The sequence below is a fragment of the Galeopterus variegatus genome, unplaced genomic scaffold (genome assembly GCF_000696425.1).
Source record: "Galeopterus variegatus unplaced genomic scaffold, G_variegatus-3.0.2 Scaffold2017, whole genome shotgun sequence".
NCBI classification, from domain to species: domain Eukaryota; kingdom Metazoa; phylum Chordata; class Mammalia; order Dermoptera; family Cynocephalidae; genus Galeopterus; species Galeopterus variegatus.
The window spans coordinates 734,322-740,603 of NW_007728128.1; positions in this window are offsets into that span (position 1 = coordinate 734,322).

Consider the following 6,282-nt stretch of genomic DNA (forward strand, 5'->3'; position numbering starts at 1 on the left):
CACTAATATTTTACTGAGCATAGTTTGAAATATTATTCACAAAACACTTAGCTATCTTATTTCAGTATGTATTAAAATGTTTTACGTTTTAAAATTTTAAAATTGATTAAACACTTCTACATATAAATCATAATTCATTTCCTCATACTACTACTACTACTAATGATAATGCCTTAAGTTTATAAATTTAAAAAAAAATAGAAGAGAGTGAAAAGAACTGCTCAAGGAGCCACAGGCCATTTTAGAATTATTATATTAATTCTGCTTTCCTGAGTCTAGTTCACATTTTATTCCATGACAGTTATCTCTATTTTAAATATTGCATATAAAAATATTAGCATCATGTGGAGATTGGACTCCTCTGATCCTATATCATAAACCTAAACTGTTAATTTCAGAATAGTTAAAGTTACCCAGATTGCAAGCTATGAAAGGTAGGATTATGATTCTCTTACATAACTTTGAATTGCTGTAGTAGTCACTCATTTTTTAGTGCTATTTATTTATTTTTTCAGGCTACTAGCCAATAAGTAGAGTTATTTGAAATTAAGTGGCTTATTTAAAACACTGTTAAATCTTGATATTCACATTGATATCGTTTACCTAGTTACACTATATTCTGCATTCTCTTTAGAAAGTCTTTCTCTGTTGATGACTTTATTATATAGGGTGTGAGTGAATATTCATAGATAGAATGATCTAGGTAAGATCCTCAGAATTTTATTGCTATATGTTTCTTTGATTTAGTGGCCATAAATTGAAAAATTCAAGTCATTACTCTTTACTGTCCATGATATTCATACCATGAGAAAAACAATAACCAATAAAATATTGAAAAATTGCCATTATATTTTTCCTTTGAGGGCATTTTCTTTTTACAAAACAAAACTAACCTGGAAAAAATTTCAAGTGGTACATAAAATTGTAGTAATATTTGAAAGAAAATATTTTAAATGTTGGAATTGAATTTTTTTATCCTACCTAAATTAGAAATGTATACAGAATTGCTTACTAATTGTTCATTGAAGTATATTTATGCTTGTGAAAAATGTCCAAGCACGAAGATAAGAGAATAATTAACATAAATCCATATGATGAATATTACCCAACTTTCAAAAATAATTTTTTCAATGAATATTTCATAACAAAAAATGTTCACAATATGTTATGTTGGGATATGATGCAGAACTATATATACATTTAATTGCAATTGTGGTATAGAAATACTCAGACCTGTGCACTTATACACTTTATTTGAAAAAGACTGCAAGACTAGCTTGCACAATGTTAATATCTTTAAATGGTGGTCTTAATTAATTAATTGACCAGTATTTTTTGATGACTTACCTATTTATGCCTTTGCCTAAGTTTCTGTTAGTATGTTGGGTTTTTATTTATTGGTTTACAATAGTTCCTTTTGTCTTAGAGATAATAACCTTTTCTATCAAGTGTTTTCATTTTCTCTTTATTTTTAAAGTCTACTTTATAGTAACATTTTTTCATATAGATATTATAATTTTTAAATAATTAAATGTGTTAACTTTTTTCATGGTTGTGGAATAGGTTTTGAGGGGCCTTTATCACCGAAGAGCATGCAAAATATTTACTAACTTATTCTAGTATTTAAAAAAAAAATTTTGGCCACTGAAATTTTCGATTTCTCTGGAATTTATTTGGCTGAAATGAATAGAGCAAGAAATGAAAAGTGCTACTATCTACTTAAAATTTCCACTGGACATCCAGGGCTCTTAAAACCATTTTTTGAATAATGATCTTAACCCAGATGATTTGAAACACAAATTTATCATTTGTAATTTCCCTGTATACCTGATAATTAAAAAATAATCTGGGTTATTAAAATGCTAATAGTTAGCAAGGTGATCCATTCACAGAACTATTAGTGCCCATCTTCTTTTAGTCTCATTTTTTCATTCGTGCAGTACCAATTTAGTTAGAACCTACTCAGTAATAGATGCTCATGGTTCATGATCCCTTACCTCAGGGACTTCAAAACTGAGGACATTTACTTTCATGTGCAAATTAATAAGTATGAGTCTATCAGATATCTGTATTGTGATAGAATTTTGGAATGATGGAGAAATGGATAAATTATTTCAAGAAAGTTTGTAAAGAGAAAAGTTTTCTTCTTAGAAAAATGTTCTCATTAAAAAATATAATCTCTCAAGTATTTGAAGATACAAGTCATAGAGTTGAAAATGGTAAAGATTATCTATTTCTACCCCCTTATTTTACATATAAGAAAATTGTGACCCAAGGAGATTAAATGACTTAGTCAGGATCATATTTTGAGTTAATTGCAGATGTGGAATTAAAACCTTTCTTTCTGGATTTCCAAATGGTCGTTGCATTGATTTATCAAGGTGTTCCTGTAGTATGAGGAAAAAAGATTCATAGTAACAGAGCTATTATTGTTTCCTTCTCTTCTAACCTTTAGNTGAGGACATTTACTTTCATGTGCAAATTAATAAGTATGAGTCTATCAGATATCTGTATTGTTATAGAATTTTGGAATGATGGAGAAATGGATAAATTATTTCAAGAAAGTTTGTAAAGAGAAAAGTTTTCTTCTTAGAAAAATGTTCTCGTTAAAAAATATAATCTCTCAAGTATTTGAAGATACAAGTAATAGAGTTGAAAATGGTAAAGATTATCTATTTCTACCCCCTTATTTTACATATAAGAAAATTGTGACCCAAGGAGATTAAATGACTTAATCAGGATCATATTTTGAGTTAATTGCAGATGTGGAATTAAAACCTTTCTTTCTGGATTTCCAAATGGTCCTTGCATTGATTTATCAAGGTGTTCCTGTAGGATGAGGAAAAAAGATTCATAGTAACAGAGCTATTATTGTTTCCTTCTCTTCTAACCTTTAGTAGCACTATTGCATTATTTCTGAGAGTTAACCATGGTTTTGTTTTTGTTTTTGTACATTCCGTACATCAGACTTTTAGTGCCCATCTCCCTCTGTTATCTTTCAGTGATTTTCTCTAAGTGTATGGTTCTCTTCACTGTCAGATCAATTCTTCTACCTTACGTGTACCCCAATCATGGAATTTTTTAGGGATAAGTGTAGGAAGAGATGACTCATTTTTCCTTTTCTTCCCATGGGCGTTTATAAGATTTCTGATAGTTGGTTCTTAAAATATGTGCATGGTTGATGATGAAGAAAAAGAGAAAAGCAGAGACAGGATTACAAACCTAATTGTTGTTGCACTATGTTTAACTGTACTAAATAAAAATCCTGCTTTAAACAAAAAATCCTCAAAGGGCACCCTTCTCTAGTGAATCACTGGAGATCACTGATGCATTGCACACTATTGTTTTACTATCAGATAAATAAATGAACATACAGATGAGGCAATAATATTACTTATGGGCAGTTATATTTATATTTAACAAGTTGGTCTTCCTTGCTGTGGAAAGAAAGACTAGAAACATAGAAGAGTTGTTTTTAGGATTCTAAATGAGTCTGTAGTTGATCAGAGGTGTATGACCTTTAGTTGCCATGCCCTTAAGATGATGGCTGAACAAATGCTAAAAGCAGTTTATCTTCCAAAGACAGCACCAGTATTTCAGAATAGAGAAAAATAAATAGCTTGATCACTGGCTTTAGCATTTTCTTTACCTTTGGGGGTTTATTCTATTTATTTCTCCTCAGTAATTCTTTAGGAACATTGACAGAAACACTCTTAATTTGCACAAAGATATGAAGAGTGTGAAAGTGAATTCTATAATCATAATACTTTGAACTTATAGTTTTATACTGTAGTATATTTAAAATATAATTTTATATATAAAATTATAATGATATAATATAATTTTTCAGGAAGGTATGTGCTCTCAGATCCTGAAACTGACAACATTTTATCTTTTTGTATTCAATAGGTAGCTCCTTTCTGCAGGGGCTGTCTTTCATCTCTAGTGTCAGCTTTTGTTGTGGGGCTTAGTGTTCCCTTCCTTCACCCATTCTTACCCATTTATGCATATATTACAGAGACTATGGGTGTTCTATGCATGAAAAGCCTATATTCAAATAAGCATGTAGTTCTTGACAAGTGAGTAAGAAAATGAGTAATTTCAGCCTGGACCAAGTGACTTGATTAGCTGTGGAATTCTGAAGTTGAAAGGATAGTTATTAGCATAATGTTGTGCATAAGGAATGTAGTGGATGTCACTCTAAAACTGTCAGCATAATATACCATTTGGGGCAGCTTTTATGTATATTATGATATAGTGGTTACTTTTTAATTAGCTTTTCCCATAGTATAAATGAATAGTTATGCATTATATCTTTAACATTTGCTCATTTAAAAACCAAACTACGTATTTCTGAAACAGGAGTATTATTGTAATTTTTCTTTTTGTTGGTTAAAATAAAATAGCATTTAAAACACTATTTTATCATTTAGTAACTTGCCCTGAAGTGAATACTTAGATATTTAGTAGGTATTTTGTCTTTTCGAAATGGTATAAATGATGGCTCTTTAATTGGAGTATGTAAGAGCTCTTTGGTTCTCCTTTTTGGAGAAAACATGGGTCATGCATTTTTACTGTCACTCATATCATAATGTAAAAGTAAATTTTAGAAAATAATTTCAAAGCTAATATGATTCTGCATACATTTGTGAAACATATATGTTTACAAAATGTATTCTCACTTGTCCTGATATTTTCCCTGTTCAAAGGACTGGAGTGGAAGAAAATCTTTTCAGCCTGTATGCTTCTTTGATATTCTAAACTACCATCCTTGCTGAGGTTTTGACTTACTTCAAATTTAGTCAAACAAGTCAGTTGGCAGAGCGGGGAAGGGCAGAAATTATTACATTTATTACTTTAGTAGCTCTGTCTGTGTTTACTACAGAGTTTGTCAAGCGGAAATGTGTAGGTGATTATATCAGATATTGAAAGGTGTAGCCTATCTCTAGTATGTCGTGCATCCTTACATTATGTTTTACAGACTTCAGGTGGGATCTGCCAGCTTATAAAGCTAAATGAGAGTCTGCCTATTAGAACCTCTGTGGGGCCGGTTGTGTAATTTCTAGTTTCCCTGGGTAAAGAGTCAATTCATTCAACTTCTTTTCACCTTCAGAAGGGAGTTTACATTTATTTTTGGCTCTATCTTTTACTCACCACTCCAGAAGAGCCTGTCATGGCATGATATTCTTTTGTGTGACTAATAAAGTCTACTAAGTAACCATTTTCACTTTCTATATTCCTCTTCATATTGCTAACATTCTTTATTGGTCAGATTCTGTTTCTCATGGTTACATATTATGTACTGTATATGGCCAAATCTTACTTCTGATTTATTCCACAGATCTTAAAGAGTAAAATAGCATTTACATACAAAAGAATAGACAAAATAGTTTAGGCAATCTGTCCTTCTAAAAAGTTATTGCAGCTACATTAACTATAAAATTCCAGTTTTAAAATCCCCACCAGTGTTTTTATAACCATATCGCTGTAGTTCACAGGAGTGGTGGGAAGAAAACAGTTGGAAAAGTAAGAGCAACTGGATGATTATTGATTCTTTCACCCATTCCCTATGCCTAAGATATTTTCTTTAAACTAGTTGCTTTCTGAATTTAACCATATCTTTCTGTCTGGCAATGGCAAAATACAATTTCCTCATCAAGTACCTCAAAAGCAGAATAATCTTTGATTGTGGCTCTGATTGTTGTTTGAAAGCAGGAAAAAAAAAGTATGCAGTGGGAAATGGAATTACTCGATTTTATTTTCAAAATTGGTTAGAGGTAAAAAGATAGAAACGTAAAATAAACAAGACCTAAATATATATTACAGAGTGAATGTGTATATTATTAAGTATGTGTTGTATGGGGTGTGAAGACTTCAAATATCTGTAGATTTTCATATTTTTTTTCAAATAAAGTCCTTATGTAAACTTAAATATTGTGTATAACTTATTTTCTTGTCTCAGCATGTGTTTCATGACATTCAGTTTACTGGATCTAAGGGAAAATTGTCTGTGACATCCTTCAACACGTGATTTCCAGGGTTGATAAAGATGGTCTGAGCTGATCCCTAGTCTCTCTTACCACCTCCCCATTTGTGTCCCTTCCAGAGCTATGTGCTCATCCAAAATGAATGACCTTCTGAAAGAGGACCAGTCATGAAGGGTATTTCAAAGATATATTCCCTTGCTATAATTTTTAGACATGTTCATAGTTTCTTCAAAGATATAAAAATCTGTAGAACAAATAGACAGAGTTTGGTTGTGGTGATTCCTTTTTCTAGAAA